Source organism: Malaclemys terrapin, chromosome 14 (genome assembly GCF_027887155.1).
Source record: "Malaclemys terrapin pileata isolate rMalTer1 chromosome 14, rMalTer1.hap1, whole genome shotgun sequence".
NCBI classification, from domain to species: domain Eukaryota; kingdom Metazoa; phylum Chordata; order Testudines; family Emydidae; genus Malaclemys; species Malaclemys terrapin.
Window position 1 is genome coordinate 30995364 of NC_071518.1, and position 16847 is coordinate 31012210.

Below are 16847 nucleotides of genomic sequence, written 5' to 3' on the forward strand. Positions count from 1 at the left end.
ATGGAGATAATAGATAGCACTTCCCCGCCTCACAGGAGGGCTGTGATGATAAATACATTAAAAAGATTGTAAAGTGCTCTCAAACCCACTGATGAAAAGGACGATAGAAAAGATTCATATTGTCATTCATAGGTATTATTGTTAATTAATTTTTGTACAGCACTTTGAGCCAGAGTGCCATTAATTTCAGAGGGAGTTAGGTGCTTAAATATCTTTAACAATTTGGCCCTTTAACTTCTCAGGGGTTATAGGAGTATAAATTATTATTGCTTCTCATCATCTAATAGGCCCCACCGTGAGCATCACAACTGCCCAGTACATAGAAATTGGTATTTTTCATTATTTTAGAGCCCTGCAAAATGCCAATTGCTCACTGGGTATTAGGGGCCTCCAAAGAGAGGAAAAGCAGAGATGAAGGGGATGTGACATGAGTGGCTAGAGCTAACAAAACCATCAGGGGGATACGCTAGAACAATCCTAAATTGTCTTGAAGACTAGAGAAGATGTATCATCCTACTGGCAGGCAAAATGTGTCTTTAAAAATACACAAATTCACACCACTAATTGGTCACTACTCTGTCTTCGTTGAACCACATGTACCTTGTGATGTGACAGTTGCCATAGTAACTATACTACTGAATTACAAAGTAAACACACTTATAGGAAACTAAGAATACTTTTTTTTGGGAACTCTCTTACCAGAGTACCTGGCCCTTACAAGTTGCTTTTTTGTGTACGTTTATTTTGTCCATTAACAAACATTATAGGCACTTTTGGTTATTAATTAGATCAACATTTAGTGTAATTAGACATCAGGAAAGATTGCTGGTCTGCACTTAAACATTTTACTGGCATAGCTATGTTGGTTGGGGGGGAAAGAGGGGTATGTGATTTTTTTTAATGACATAGGTATGCCAGTAAAACCCTAGTTTATATACTAGAAAGACAAGGTGGGTGAGGTAATACCTTTTATTGGACCAACTTCTCTAAGGGCTGGTCTACACTGTGGGGGGGATCGATCTAAGAAACGAAGTATCTTAGATCGAATTACCTGGGGTCCACACGGCACGGGATCGACGGCCACGGCTCCCCCGTCGATTGCGCTACTGCCGCTCGTGCTAGTGGAGTTCCGGAGTTGACGGTGAGCACATTCGGGGATCGATATATCGCGTCTTAACGAGACGCGATATATCGATCCCGGATAAATCGATTGCTAGCTGCCGATACGGCGGGTAGTGAAGACGTACCCTAAGTGAGAACTCTTAGAGCTCTGTGTAAGCTTGAGTCTCTCACCAACAGAAGTTGATCCAATAAAAGATATTACCTCACACATTTTGTCTCTCTAATATCCTGGGATGAAGCACTTTTATCTTGATATAATTGGGTCCATGCTTGGATGGCTTTGCAAGTTGAACTATACCAGTGTAAGTGTACTGGGAAAGTTCTCCTACTGGAGACAAGAGCTGAGCGTTAGAACGAAGTTGTAAAATGCAAAGTGCTTTATAAGCAAAGTTTATACTCCCAGCTGAAAGTGAATGTATTGCTGGGAAGGAACACTGTAAAGCATTTACAGCCACGGGCCAAGAGTCAGGACAACTCAGGTGAGATTCCCTTCCCCACCCCCACTCTGGCCCTCTTTGCACTGGCTAGATTGACATAAAGGGGCTCTAAAAGCTCCATAGCTTGTTGAGGAGAATTTCCCTGAGGCAGGCACGGCTAAGACAGCCATAAGGCTGCCTCCCAAGAATCTCTCTACAAGCCCTGGTGTACGTGGGACACCAGAGACAGGGCTGAGAGCATGCCACGGGGTGGGGCTGGAGAGGCTGCCATAAATTAGGCCCCCAAGGCTTTCTAAGTTACACTGAGAACACGCTAGCTCCCAGACCAGCCAGAATCAGAAGGGTGTGGGGATGGCTTAAAGCCAATTTAGCTTCTCTTACCTTGGGCTTAAAGCTTTGTGCTGAACCTCTTAGGGTAAGTCTACAGTGCAAACCCAGGGTGTGATTGCAGCACACATAGATATAACCAACTTACATTCATCTAGCTAGCTTGGTTACTGGAACAGTGAAGCTGCAGCAGTACATGATTCAGTGTGGACTGCACAAGTCCCCCCCGCCCCGGAACCCTGAGTATTTACTCACGTGTGCTGCTGTGGCTTCACTGCCACCAGTACCTGAGGTAGGTAGATGAAAGCTAGCTTGGATATTCTACACATGCTGTAGCCATATCCCAGGATGGCACTGTAGACATAATTAGAGGTGCCAAAAAATAAATAAAACCGATCCCAGATTGTGATTTATGAGATGCCCTCCTGGGTTCTATTCCTGACTGCTACTGAATGGTTCAGTGATGTTGTAAATGTTACTTACCTTTCTGTGCCTCAGTTTTACCACTGGTAAAATGGGGATAATACTGCATACTTGTCTTCGTAAAACACTACGAGACCCCCCACAAGAAAGGTGCTATATACATTCTAAGCATTATTAACATACAAAGTAAATTAATTGAAAGCACGTATCTTGATGTTGGTACTTACATCAGAACATTAACACAAAGTTTGAACATTCTCCGTTATAAAGACCCAAGTGCTACCGAAGGTCATATCAGGTGAAAACTTCTGGAAGCTTGTAGGAATCTAATGGAAATCATGGCTGTGGATGATCTTCAAAAGTTAAACACAGAGGGAGAGACAGTTTGATTAGAAGTGCCAGTTGTACCAGTTTCATAGCCATCAGCTGGATATTTCTGTTTGTTTCTATTTCTTTCTACTAGTTTATCTTTAAAGCCTCACTAAGACTTCTGGTTACCTTCCCAGCAGTTTTCCCCTTTATCCTGAATACCTAATCCCAGACAGTATTTGTGAACTGATAGCCAATCAGCATGAAACTCACATTCTTACTGTACTCTGATTCTAACTGTGCTGGTCCTTAAGTGGACCTTTTATCCCCCTCTATTAATTCATTGAGAGGAACGAGGTATTTACATATTCTTCCCATAAGGTTCCAAATAAAATACAGAGTGCTCAGTATTCTATGATCATTAGAATTTACAGTGGGGGCTATATTCAAAACAGATCACGCCACAGCAGATTCATACAGGAGTCCATCAGTGATAATTATAAAACACATGGTGTGGCTGATATACAAATGGTTGCTGCAACAATTTTGATTTTTTATGATAAACTCTTTACTCTTCCACATGAAGTCTGTCAATGTAGAGAAAGCTGTTTTTCTCTGAAAATGCACTAAAATAGATACTTTAAAACTATATGCGATCATTAACACTGCCCAATGATTATGTATAGAATTTATCCATGCAATTTTTTTTATTTCCTTAACTTTATCTAAAGCTTCTAGTTTAAGAGTAGATGGAGATATTTTATAAGCAAGTATTAAAGTAAACGGATACTATAAAAATGTACTTTTTAGAATGATTTGTTTTTAACAGATAAATGTTCCTTGTTTAAACCAGAGACAGGCCTGAACCCAAACAATGAGAGAATCACCCATAAATTTTGGGTAAGATTTAAACCTTAACCTATATTTTCAGTAGGGGCCCATCCCCATCTTAAATGCAACAGCATTGATTCCTCCATTAGATTTTGGGTTTATTAGATGTAATCTCAATTCTTAAATTTGTAAGATCTTAAGTTGATTGTGAAAGAGGTTTACTGTAAATATCCAGATATTCCAGTTTCTGCATCAGTAGAGAAATCAGAAATTATCCAGGCTTGGATTGAATTATATATGAGCTCTGCTTTGAAGTAAGGCCCAAATCCTGCTAATAATTATGCACAAATTTAACTTTATGTATTATCAGTGGTGCCATTCAATGGGACTACTCAAATGGGTAAAGCAACTGCAAAAGTGTGTGCAGAATCAGGGCCTATCTTTGCAAATGTCTCAACACTGTAGTCTGGCAATAAATCTGTATATAGTTGACCTTCATACCTCAATTTGACTTCAGTATCTGCTAACTCCTTTTTACAAAATAAATTGCATCAACCATGCCCACATTTAGCCAACTGCCGTTCAAATTGTTTTTGTTCTTTCTCATAAGTTCCTTTTACAGATTAAATGCTGATGCACTGAACTAACTGCTCTTGGCTGAAGTGGGCAAGTATAATTTGATTAGTATAGATTCTGGAATTGGGTAAGTACTGTATCAGTATCCTCCCTAGAAAATAGGTGACATGTCATGGGATATTAAGTATGGCCATTTAATGTAAAAACTCAGATAATACATGAGTTAAATGGAGAAAATGAGAGAAAGCTTTTAAGCATTCTCCCAAGACAGATTGCAGAATAATATTATTGTACACGCAAGTAGTGCTGATTGACACAGTCAGAAGGCCATTACACTGGTTTGGTATAAAATCATTATAGTAAAAAGCATTTCAGAGCTGCAGAGAGATAGTAGCAACATATAATGAATTATCAATAAAGAACTAGTGATTCAGTTACATTACATATGAATAGAAAGCTTCCTGTTATATAATTTTAATCTGCCAGTCTGACAAGTGACTTGAATATTTAATTCCTTCTCCAGGTATATGAAATGTCCTTTTCTTAATTTTACCAGAGACTGCAATTTTGTAGAGGAGGACAGAAGTTGAGCTTCAGTAAGCAGTGTTTTTAATTAAAGGTTAGTTGAGCAGAGGTTTCAACAGGGGAATCCTCTGGTTCAGCTCTTCTTGGACGTAAATAGGAAACAGGATCAGCTTCTGAGATCTAGGTGTTAAATAAACAGTCTTTCCTGTTTAGGGCAAATAAACACAAAGCAGAGACTTTCACCAACTCAAGCACAGTAACATTTTTGAGGCTTGTGTTCTGTCACTTCATTAAGTCCTCAAAATCTAGATTGTGGCAATTGATATTGGTGATGAACCTGAGCTGAAATACATGTTACCATCAGGAACCATCATTGTTAAGACCCTGATCCTGCTGAAGACTCTGTCTGGGCAGACTCCTGCACCTGTGAAGGGTCCCACTGAAGTCAATTGGTTTATGTGGGGGCATGTCTATGTAATCCTTTTGCAAGACTGGGGGCTTTAGGATGATTGCTTGACCCACATTTTCCCTTCAAACAAATATTTCATAGTTTCATCACCTGACTCCAGGAGGCAGGGCTTTAAGGAAAAATACCAAATATCACTTGACTTGCAATAAATTCACAAGAGTTGGTAATAATTTTAATAAGTTCCAATAAGCCCCTGTCCAGCTGTTGTATATTTAGCCCTGAAGTTAGGCTCTCAAATCCATATTTAGGTCTGGTAAATAAATAGCCTAATTTTCAAAAGTCCTGAGCTACCAGCTACTCCTATTTCTATCTATTGTTTCAGCTTGTGTTTCTTACTCTCTCTCCTTTGTCTCCTCCAGGAAGGGTGGCTGCATCTAAACAAGATGCATCTTCTCTTTTTTACCCACCACCGAATTAGCAGCCTGCAACCAAAGACACCTTTTTCATGGAAGTGAAAACTCTTGGTGCCAAAGGCTGCATTGGCAGTTCAAAACAGGAGCCAGTTCAATGGTAATCAGAGACCATAACACAGTGAACAGATACCCAGATGATTCCCCCACAACCACTAATCAGTTAATGATCATCCAAGAAAAAAAAAAATCAGAGGACCCTTGCTTGACTGTTTCACAGCGTCCCAAAACTAGCTCCAAATAGTGCCTTGTTTGCTTTTTACCATTGAAACATTTTGGGACAAATCCCCATCTGGCATAATCAGTGTGTTTCTACTGCCTTCAATGGCTCTAGAATGACTGAGGCCAGTGGAGGATCTGATCATTTCAGTTCTAAAAATTAAATTCTCTTTAGCAGCTGTTTCTATGATTCTGGGAAAAAGAAAGAAAGATGGATTAGTGAAAGGGTGATCTGGGAGTCAGGAACTGCTGAGTTCTAATCCCTGCTCTAAAACTGACGCGCGTCTGTAGCGTTGGGAAAAATCACTCAATTTCCCTGACTCGGTTTCCCCATCTGTAAAGCAGGGATAATATTAGGATGCTATGAGGATTAATTAGCAAAATGTTTGTAAAGTGCTTTGAAGATAAAAAGCATTATAGAAGTGCTAAGAATTATAATTATTGTTAATTAATACATCTTAGCCAAATTTCCCCCTTTTCCTTAATAAAAGCATTACAGAATTACAATAAGGCATAACTAAATAATTCATTCAAAATAAATGCACACCCTGTAAAACTGTAACACACCCTAAATGTGGTTATTATAGAATAACCATAAACCCAGTATTGTTTGAGTTTTCTATAACCTAAACCTAGTGGTGTATTATTAAGTGTAATGGAATCAGCAATTACCAAAGGGAAAATGAGTACTGATGCATTTTAAATCCACATTACCTTTTTGGCATCAGCAGTTTTGGTGCATCCATTGCTGGCAATGAAGAACGTGCTGGGCACATTCTACATGTGATACAAAAGGATTAATTAAGGTACAGTTATTGCAAGCACTGTTTAGACATGATTCAAGTAATTCAGGACACAAGGGCTTGTGGTGTACTGAATTAATGCCAATACTATAAAAAAAAAAAAAAAAAAAAAAAAGATGAGAAAGAATTTAGCGTGTGTGAAAGGGAAAAAGTAATAGCTCTAGGTGAACAGCTATGCATTACAGAAGCTCCTTCTAAACACGGCAGCAACACTTTAGCCCTGATGTGCAACATCCTTTCTGTTCCTCGGACTAGTCCTTTCTCATTGCATTTATTCATACTTATTTTAGGGGGGGAAATAGAAATTTAATGGCTAAGGGAGAAACAGGTGTCTATTTTCTTAAATATCGCAGCCTGTAAAGGACAATGGCTACCTTCCTTCTGTGAGAAAAGCAATCAGTCCATGTGGGAGTCGTTCCATGTCAGAAATACAATACACGCACAACTGGCATCCTGAGCTAAAGACTCCCACAGAAGTCTAGGCATTAGCTAGAGAACATCTAAAGCGAATGAGTAAAGTGAGGAGGTGGTTAATGGATCAGAGTGTAAGGATGATCTACTAGTTAACAGTGCTAGCCTGGGACCTAGGTTCAAGTCTTTACTCTGTCACAGACATCCTGTGTGACGTTGGGCATCTCACTTAGTCTGTTTGTGCCTCAGTTCCCATCTATACATTTGAGCCAGTAGCACTTCCCTACCTCACAGGGCTGTTATGAGGATAAATACACTAAAGAATATGAGGCACTCATATAGTATTGTAATGGGGCCATAGCAATATCTTGAAGATAAAGGGAAAGGATTTTGAAGAAGCCTGTTTAGCCGCTTGCCTAGTCAAATCCCTTCACTGGCTTCTACTTGCCTTCTGCATTGGCTTCAGGCTTCTGACACTCACCTTGAGGGCTCTGCGTAGCTCCTCTCCTGTTTCCATCTCTATGCTTCTACCATTCTCTTGAGCTTTATGCTGCTCAGACATCAATCCACCTTGCTCCCTTTGTATCCTTCCCCTTCTCTCATCTCTGCACCTTCTTCCATGCTGCCCCTTATGTTTGGAACTATTTTTCATTCCTTGTATGCCAGCTCTTCATTCAAATACCTCCATTAATTCACCATGTAAAGACATGTTAAAAATGTTTTAAAAAGCTTAAAATAATGAAAACCAACAAACTAACAAGCAACATGAAAAAATGCAAGCTACAAAGTTTGTGAAAAAGTGCTTTTCACCTTTTGAAAATTAGCCTCTTTCCTGTACTCATTACTCTTGATCGTACTTTACCACCTACCACTCACCCGCGTGTCTGAGAGCATTCACTTTGCCAGAGTGACTTACACAGTGACTTTCAAACTGACATCCCACCTACACATATGGACTGCAGATCTTTTGGATAAGGTCCAGAGTGACCTAGACATGGGCCAAAAGAAATCTGATGAGGTTCAGCAAGGACAAGTGCAGAGTCCGGCACTTAGGACGGAAGAATCCCATGCACCGCTACAGGCTGGGGACCGACTGGCTAAGCAGCAGATCTGCAGAAAAGTTCCTAGGGATTACAGTGGACGAAAAGCTGGATATGAGTCAGCAGTGTGCCCTTGTTGCCAAGAAGACTAACAGCATATTGGGCTACATTAGTATGACCATTGCCAGCAGATCGAGGGAAGTGATTATTCCCCTCTATTCGGCACTGGTGAGGCCACACCTTGAGTATTGCATCCAGTTTTGCGGCCCCCACTACAGAAAGGACGTGGACAAATTGGGGAGAGTCAAGCAGAGGGCAAGGAAAATGATTAGGGGGCTGGGGCATGTGATTTATGAGGCTGAGGGAACTGGGCTTATTTAGTCTGCAGAAAAAAAGAATGAGGGGGGTATTTGATAGCAGCCTTCAGCTACCTGGGTTCCAAAGAGGATGGAGCTTGGCTGTTCTCAGTGGTGGCAGATGACAGAACAAGGAGCAATGGTCTCAAGGTACAGTGTGGGAGGTCTAGGTTGTATATTAGAAAAAACTATTTCACTAGGAGGGTGGTGAAGCACTGCAATGGGTTACCTAGGGAGGTGGTGGAATTTCCATCCTTAGAGGTTTTAAAGGCCCAGTTTGACAAAGCCTTGGTGGGATGATTTAGTTGGTGTTGGTCCTGGTTTGAGCAGGGGATTGGACTAGATGATCTCCTGAGGTCTCTTCCAACCCTAATCTTCTATGATTCTCCTATCCTTCTGTCCCATTATAGGTCCAGGACCACAACACTACTTCTTATGCATCCCACATATCAGTGACACAAAATTCAGACCCTGTTTTCGATCCCACTAAACACAGACATTTCTCTGCTGCTTCAATTCACCCTCTCAATATTGGCCAGGAGGCCCAACTTCTAGACAAAGATGAAAGATCAATTTCAACAAGATCTCACACTTGTATTGCTTCAGGTTAACATGCTGTCCTAATGAGAAATCTCTCTTTCCTTTCCTTCTCATAGTTTGTTCTACTCAGCCTGCTAACTCAAGCCCCTTATGGGACATCTCATTGACCTGTAGACTCCCATTATGTCCACCCCCTTTCATCCTTGTTTTGAAAACTGAATTAATGTTATTAGTGATGGAATTAAAATTTGCCTAAATTACTTAGTGGATTTAATACACTAAAAAGATCTCCCTTTGTGCAATCTACCCCGTTTGCCAAATGTTTTAAAAGAACCCTTTTAAATAAAGATAGTATTACATTTTGAATGGATAATTTAGTTTACTTTTAGTGTTTTGGGCCTGTAACTGAGTAGATTAGTAAATACCAAAAAGTCTCAAAGAGAAAAAACATTAAAACCATCATTCATATTTTGATTTCCAAATCATTATCACATTTTATAAATTAATGAGGGGGGGGGGAAGGAGCACCATTCACAAATATAAGTCTTTATTGACAGCATTAGACTCTCTTGCTTGCTTGCATCTCACACTTTTCTGATTTCTACCGGTCTGTCTGTCTAGACACTTCTATGGCTCTGGTCATCACGGCATCTGGACTTTGTACTCTTTCCTCTACTTCTAGCAAATGCTCGACTCTTCATTGTCATTGTGTGCACACTGGATAGTCATATGCATATGCTGGGCACTCGCTTAACATGTGCTGAGAACTCATACATTAATTGTAGACTGATTCTGATCTTTAACACGAGCTCCAGTAAAAAGTGGCCTTTGTTGGTGAACAACCAACCAAAAAAAATAGTTGCATGGAATCTCTACCCTTTGTCCCTCTCTTCTGCTTCCATTTATCTAGCTGATGAAATCAGACTTGTGGCAGGCACTTTCTGCAAAGTCCTTTCCTCATTTCAGCTCCATGGTTCTTGCTTCTAAGGTCTTCTGGTGCCCTGCTGTGTTTTTCTTTCTTTAAGGAGAACCCTGATCATGTCTTTCTTTCTCACACTGTCTATTGCTATTGTTCACCAAGCATATATGGGAACCTCTAGTCTTGTATCAGATCTCTACCTAAATCTTTACATTTAACATTAAATAATATTGTAGCTATAAGTGATTAGCACTAACAATTAGTAATTGCTGCTTGTTTTATTTCTTCCCACATCTTTAGTCCCTCCCTCCCCCACACAAGAAGTTGGGTCTCAGAAGATGTCTCGCGTGTTAATGAAATGGGCCAAATTCAGTCCAGGTTTAAGCAGGTTTGACTCCACCAAATTCAAGGGAGTTTACAAGAGGTGTGAGGCTTTTCCAGTATTTTTATTTTAAATATACTTTTTGTTTCTTTTCTTAGTTCCTTTGTAAGACAAAAGGGCAGTGCCAACAAGCAGATGTGCACATTGCCCAAGTCCCCAGTCAATCATACTCCCATAACTGTGAGGACAATGGCCCAGTGTTAGAGTTGACTGGAGGACAATTTTGTTTCATGGCAACTTTTGGAGTTTTTCATTCCACATCCATTTTTGGATCAAAATATCCCAGTCCAGTGCCCTAACCACCAGACTATCCAGAGTCTCTATCTCTCTTTCACCTTCCTGACGAAAACTTAGTCCGACCCAATAGATCTCTGTGGGAACATTTAGTCAAAAATGTTCCAATAACTTCTACCCAGCATACCAGCATCTCTTTCCACTTTTTTTTGTGAAGCAATGAAACTAATTCATCTGTTCACCCAGTCACCAAATAAAGGTTCTCATTGGTTCTATTTCCTGTCAGCTGCCAATGGAGGTTACCTGATATAGCCTGTAGGAAGTTTCGTATGGGATAGCTTTTATACAAATTGAATTGAATGGCGAGGGGGCCCAGTGTCATGACACTTCTTTGTAAAAATATACACGGTCTGCAAACTACCTAGCAATCAACATCTCGCTCTGGTGATCTGAAGATGAGTAGCTGGAAGTGTGGATGAGTTATTTAAGATTTAGATTGCAATAGTGGCCAAAACAAGTGGGATATTTTCCAAACACAAGGTAGACACAGTCCCTTGTCTCAGACCACATATGAAAAAACAAAAGATGTGTAGGGAAGGAAAAAAGTATACACCATACAAACAGAGTGGGCAGGGCGTTGGTGGGCACATGCCTTGTTATTTCAATGTTTTGTTTTACTCTAAATATAAACTACACTCAGCTGTCCCTCTGTCTAGTCATTATTAGTTCTTGGCCCAACCCTCATTGTCTACTTTCATTCTTTTTTTCTACTCCTCTAAAAATGCCCCCTTCCTCATGACTCTCCCACACAGCACATCAGTCTCTCAGCCTGTCCCCGCCTCATAGATTCTTGCTGAAACTCTCCCTTCTCATTATCAGAAAATTATTGCTGATATCAGAAAGCCCCCTGGGGTAGTGGAGGCTTTCCTCCCCCACCATGGTGACTGCTCAGGTAACTGCAGGCTCTATAGCTCAGTCTCTGGGTTTCTGGGACCTGGCTCTGCTCTTGAGGACAGCGGGGCGCTTGTCCCATATGATGGAAACAGTGGGAACACTGCGCCTGGTGCCCCTGAGTTTTCTCTGCTGTTGTCACTTCCTGGGTACGCTGTACTTCCACTGTCCTCTATGTTCCTTGCTCTGGCAGCTGCAGGTTCAGTCTGGGCTCTTTGAGGTAGCTCCAACCCTTCCACACTCAGTCCCACTGATTTAGCTCCTGATCATTACCTAGCCCCACGGTCACTTACCCCAGTTGATTTCTCAGCACCACAAAACAGCTCATAGGCTCCAGAACTGCTGATGTCGATGGGGCTCCTGGTGTGGAGTCTCTCCTTCCTGGAGATGCTGGGGGCTCTTTAATGTGCCACTCCCACTAGGAAATTATGTAGAGAGTGGTTCCTGGAGAGGAAGCTGTGTTGCCTTTTGGGCCACGTGCTCCGAAAGTCCTGGCTCTCCAAGAGTGTATTGGGAGAGGAAGAAGGCATTTCCCTGACCTGAGGGCAGCTGGCAGTTGCTTCAGCCAAGATGTGAATGAGATACAAATTAGTCCATCATTTTAAAGATACCCTTTTAGAAAACAAAATCCAACTGAAATTCTTTCACTGTGCCCTTTCCTAAGGAATGGGAAGTAAGATACTCTACAAATAACCAACCTAATGTAGTGTGTGCTGGATTGATTGGGGCTGCATGACATCACTACAGGAAGCACAAAATTGGAATGTGGTATTTTAGATGTGACTTTATTACATTGCCAGTTAGCATTACCAGACATCATGGCATCATTCTCCGAAATAGAGCTGGTTATAACAGACACGTGAAGCCAGGCTTCCTTGTTTCCTAACGATATTAAAATGCTACCTAGCACCATTGGATTAGCCAATTATAGTAGGTTATATTAAAAAAAAAAAAAAACCTAGTGCTTCTATAACAGCTGCACCCTGGACAGAACACTATCATGTCTTACCATGCTGGGCACCCCAAAACAAAACTCTTATTGACTTTCATTTTAACTGGAATTTTACATGAGGAAATAAGGCCAGAAGCAGCCAATGAAGGGATTTTACAAAGTGGGCATCCAAAATGTACCAGAATAGTTGAAAGATTGTTGTCCGTGACTTTTTTAAACATCTGCAAAAACAGGTTTAAATAGAAAATGCTGAAAGATTTAGCTATGGAGGACTTATGTTTACCACTGAAATGAATGTAGGCATTCCATTTGTTTTATAAACACATCTTTATCTAAGTATATATTTTTCCTCCTGTACTAACCTACTTCATTGATCTTTTCATACTTTTGGCCAGAAAAAGAAACCCTAAATAGAAACAATGTTTGAAGCAATGTTTAAAGCATATGATTCACATATACTATAAATGTTTTGTTTTGACTTCCTTTCAGCTAGGCTAAAACGAAAACTTCTAAGAATGCTTTATGAATTCTTGCCACATTAAATAACTTGTTCCAACTCAAGACTGTTCTCTAAAATAGTTTTTTTTATGTAAACAATATGATGTCATGTTAGGGGGGCAAGCTTGGCCGTTTAATCTGGAAGATTGCTAAAATGATAAATTTAACTCTTATTTTAACAATGAATTGTTTTTATAGTTCACAATGCCTAACACCCTTTCTCACTTTAAACAAGCTATTCCCTGTTCCTGTTTAAATAATACATGTCCTAGCCTCTTTGTGTGTGTGATGCTGCTTTGAAGAAGTAAAATAAATATCTACTAAAATGAAATCCAACTTTTACCTAAGTGCATAAAACAAGGTTAACAAGTAAAGAGCAGTAAGTTAGAAATCTAAAGTACTCAGTACTTCTGGTCTATTAAAGAGTATCTGCATTATGGATTATTCCAATCCATACAGCAAAATTCATTAAGCCCTAAGAAATCTATGTTTAATCCTAGGCTACTGAACAGATAAATTAAAAATCTTTGGTACCTTCTAGTCAAGTCCATAAGGACCTCAGTCATGCTCGTAAAAGTTATATTTAATTAAGTAAATAATGCATTTTACTTAAAAACGATGCCTGGTTACATTTTTGCTCAATTCTATGAGAAATGTTTTACATCATCTTAGTGGCACTAGAGAAACCTGTGTGCCCTTGGAGGCTGCCTGGCATAATGGATTTTCCTGCTAGGTTGACAAGCTTTTGATAAACGATATTCGATTAAAACTTGCCCTCATTTAATATTCTGCAACTACGTGGAATGACATATAAATGCTGAGTTGCTAAAATTAGAGGAAGGTTAGTTCAGGACTCTTGACGCTCACCTTAGACTCACGTATCTAGACAGAAAGCCACCTTTCTGCACTGGGTTTGTTACATGCTGCTTTAAGCATAAATGAGTTTTAATGGTTTTGCCTGCCAGACTAGTTAGCAAAGAGCCCTTAGCTCTTGTCAGAAACTAACACCTTGATCAAATTTCAAACAAACTGACAAAAGCTGAAAATTAAATCTCACTAAATTAGGATGTCCTCCTGTTGTCTTAACAAAGCAATGGCAATTGGCAATGTGCTTTAAAGCAGAGATGTGCCTGATGACTCTCCAAAATTCCTCTGATCATCGGAAGTCTATTCTTTCCCACTCGCTTGACACAATGGATACATCTCTGCCAGCCCCCATTGTTAACCTGCTCAAAGATGCAAGCACTTGTAGAAAACGTGGGCACACATAGCAAGGATCCGTTTTGCTCCCATTTTTCTTTTGGTATGACTCGCTTCTCTAGCCGCTACCTCTTTCGTGCTCATTCTCCTCCCATGTCTCACTCTTTCCTCCTTCTGTAGTCTGTCTGTTGCCCCTCCCTGTGTGCTCTCCTTGCCATTCCTCACTCAAGAGTTGTTTAGTCTTCAATATTCACTCAATCTTTTCCCTTTTCAAATCCATTCTAACCTCGGCCTTCCTGCTCAGATTGCCAACCGGCTAATAGTAATAATAAGCTTTCAGGATAGTCTTTTTTGGCATGTGGGCCCCTGTCAACTGAAATGAGGCAATAAATCCATCTCACACAGACTACCCAAATAGACTAAAGACAATAATGACTTTCCGTCCTTATGGAAAAACTCTTATCAAAATGATAAAATGGGTATCTTTAATAAGTAAAGGTAGTGAATATTTGGTTAAAAATTGCAGATTAAGATCTTAAATGGGCCTAAAGTAACAGCTAGAGACTTGTGCAGTCAGCTCTGTAGTTGAGTGAATTTCATCCTTAGGCGAGAAGGCAAAATGATTACTTTTTAGAAAGTTTCCATGCCTTTAGAGGGTTTCCATGCCTTTACCATTATACATCACAGAGAACTGGTGTTAGATTTAGGAAAGATTTTAGACTGAAAATGAGTTCAAGTTAAGAATATCATGTCCATTTTAAAAGTGGCCATTTGAAAAGGCGCCAGAACTGAATCACCACTTTCCCTACAAAGAATGAAAGTGAATGAAGGGCTATTTAGATTCTGCGCAAGGTTCTGTGTCATATGCTCCATTCAACAAGGCAATCAAGATGATTAGGGAGTGTAAAAAAAGCTCATTAATGGCTGAGCCAGACATTGAGTCGGCCTTTCATTTCTTACCAGTGCATCTGGATAGTTTTCATTTATTGGGTTTTTAATTTGTAGGAGAGAAATTTATGTGGATCGACACATGCCCATGTGTTGCACCATTTCTTGCTCAGACTTAGAAACCTTCACTTGGTTTATTGCAGTGGATGATAGTGGCATAAACAAGACAGGAATTTATACAATGCTGCATGACTTGCATGTTTTATTTAAACATTTTTTTAAACCTTTGAACCCAAATGACAGGGTTGGAATTTTTCTACTTAACTAGGGATCTTGTGGTTAATTTTTAGAACAAAAGCCCAAAGTCTCTGATAAACTATAACAATTGGAGCCCTCAACTACACAGAATTTTTGTTCACTGAGAACTAAGATCTTGGCAGAAGCAGAGAGGTGGAAGAGATATTGCAAGCCAAGAAAGTAACCATGATGAACATTTAGCCTATGGAGCCATCCTGGCAGAATAGGTTCTCCTTCCACCCTGGGCAGCTATCATGGCTGAGAATGCAAAATATGCTGTTTTGGAATAAGTCAGCAAGGTGTTTGAAGGAAGCAATTTTGTCAGTTTCTCGTTAATTTCAAAAAAGTTATTGTAAGGCCCACAGTAAGGCTCCTTTTTTTTGACCTCACAAGCAGCTGCAAGTTGATCGTCAGGAAATTCTGCGACAGTTTCCAAATGCACCACACACAGAAAAAGATTAATTGCCTGCACACACCCACAAACATACCCCAACCTTCCTATTTATTCCCATAACTCTGATAACAGATAAGAGCTGGAAAAGCATTGCCCATATTGAGGACTATCAAGTGGGAGTAGGGAGGTGATATTATCTCTGTGAACAGCAATGCTGAGGTCAAACTGTTGGTGGAATTTTGTACCCACTTGTGATGTTCACAGCTCAAAACATAGGTTGATAAATTGGAGAGGGGTTAAAAAATTACAAATTGATATGAAATCTGGAAAACATGCCTTAGAGAGATAAACCTCGTTAGCTACGAATTTATGAAATAAGCACACTAAGCATGGAAGTGGTACCCTATAGATGAGAGCTCTCGTGTTGGAATATATGCCCACATTTCACCAGCCCTGGTTAAACTCTACTCAACTTGAGAAGCCAATTGTTATGTCAATACTGGACAGGTAAATGCTGTTGAAGCCAAGTTGGACTTTTGGATTCTGTAGCCTGATTATGGTCCCTTTGCACTATTTTAGTGGTGCAAAGGGGCTGTAATCCAGCCACAGGGGTCCAGCAGAGAATTCTCCTGGTGTAGGAGAATTTAGTGCATCTGAGCCTACTCCAGGTCACAAGCCTCTGTTTAGGCTGTGTGGGCCTGTGGGAGCTCTGCCACCAAGGCAATCCTTCTCTAGCATCAGATCCATGAAAGCCCCTAAATAAATGGCAGAATTTAAAGCTGCCCATCAAATTTGAAGGAGCTTCACTGGGTGGATTTAGTTCTATGGATGGATATTGTGTTTTTAAGGTCTTCCATAAAAAAGATGAAGTTTATCTAACATGAGACAACATAGGTCAAGATAAAATCAGACAGAGGGGGTAACACAGGGAAAAATCAGACAGAAACTCCTAACTCAGGGGCTTTTGACAACTTTTTCAGAATCAATAAGGATATCAGTCTTCTTTTGAGTCTTATTTGTTATTATCAGCTTCTTATTTTCATAACAGTTAGATGCAATGTATTTACTGATTAATTTATATAATAAATCTCCATCTTTGTCATCGTCTAGGAAATTGGAGTTGGTTTCACATTATTGTGAGGAGAAGATTAAGTGAACGGCACTGGTAGCCTGTTAATACTGAAATGCTTATTTTGTTGTTCAAAACTGGAAGCTCTAATACACACAACAAACTGAAACAGCATCATTCCTGGGATTAAGTACATTAAGGATATTTTCATTAATTTTCCAGTGCAATTTTAAAAACCTACTTTATGTTCTACAGCATCTCCAAA

General features: G+C 40.0%; 1 long non-coding RNA gene across 1 annotated transcript in view; it reads right to left on the reverse strand.

The window, feature by feature from the left end:
* The window catches only part of LOC128848853 (uncharacterized), a 76187-nt gene that overhangs the window by 2559 nt on the left and 56781 nt on the right, over positions 1 to 16847 (reverse strand). Inside the window, exons 5-8 of the long non-coding RNA XR_008447113.1 lie at positions 7344 to 7544; positions 6363 to 6425; positions 2537 to 2662; positions 1 to 40 (exon numbers count right to left, since the gene is read on the reverse strand). The exon at positions 1 to 40 is cut by the window's left edge and continues 2559 nt beyond it. This is a non-coding gene — a long non-coding RNA (uncharacterized LOC128848853). The remainder of the gene's footprint in view (positions 41 to 2536; positions 2663 to 6362; positions 6426 to 7343; positions 7545 to 16847) is intronic.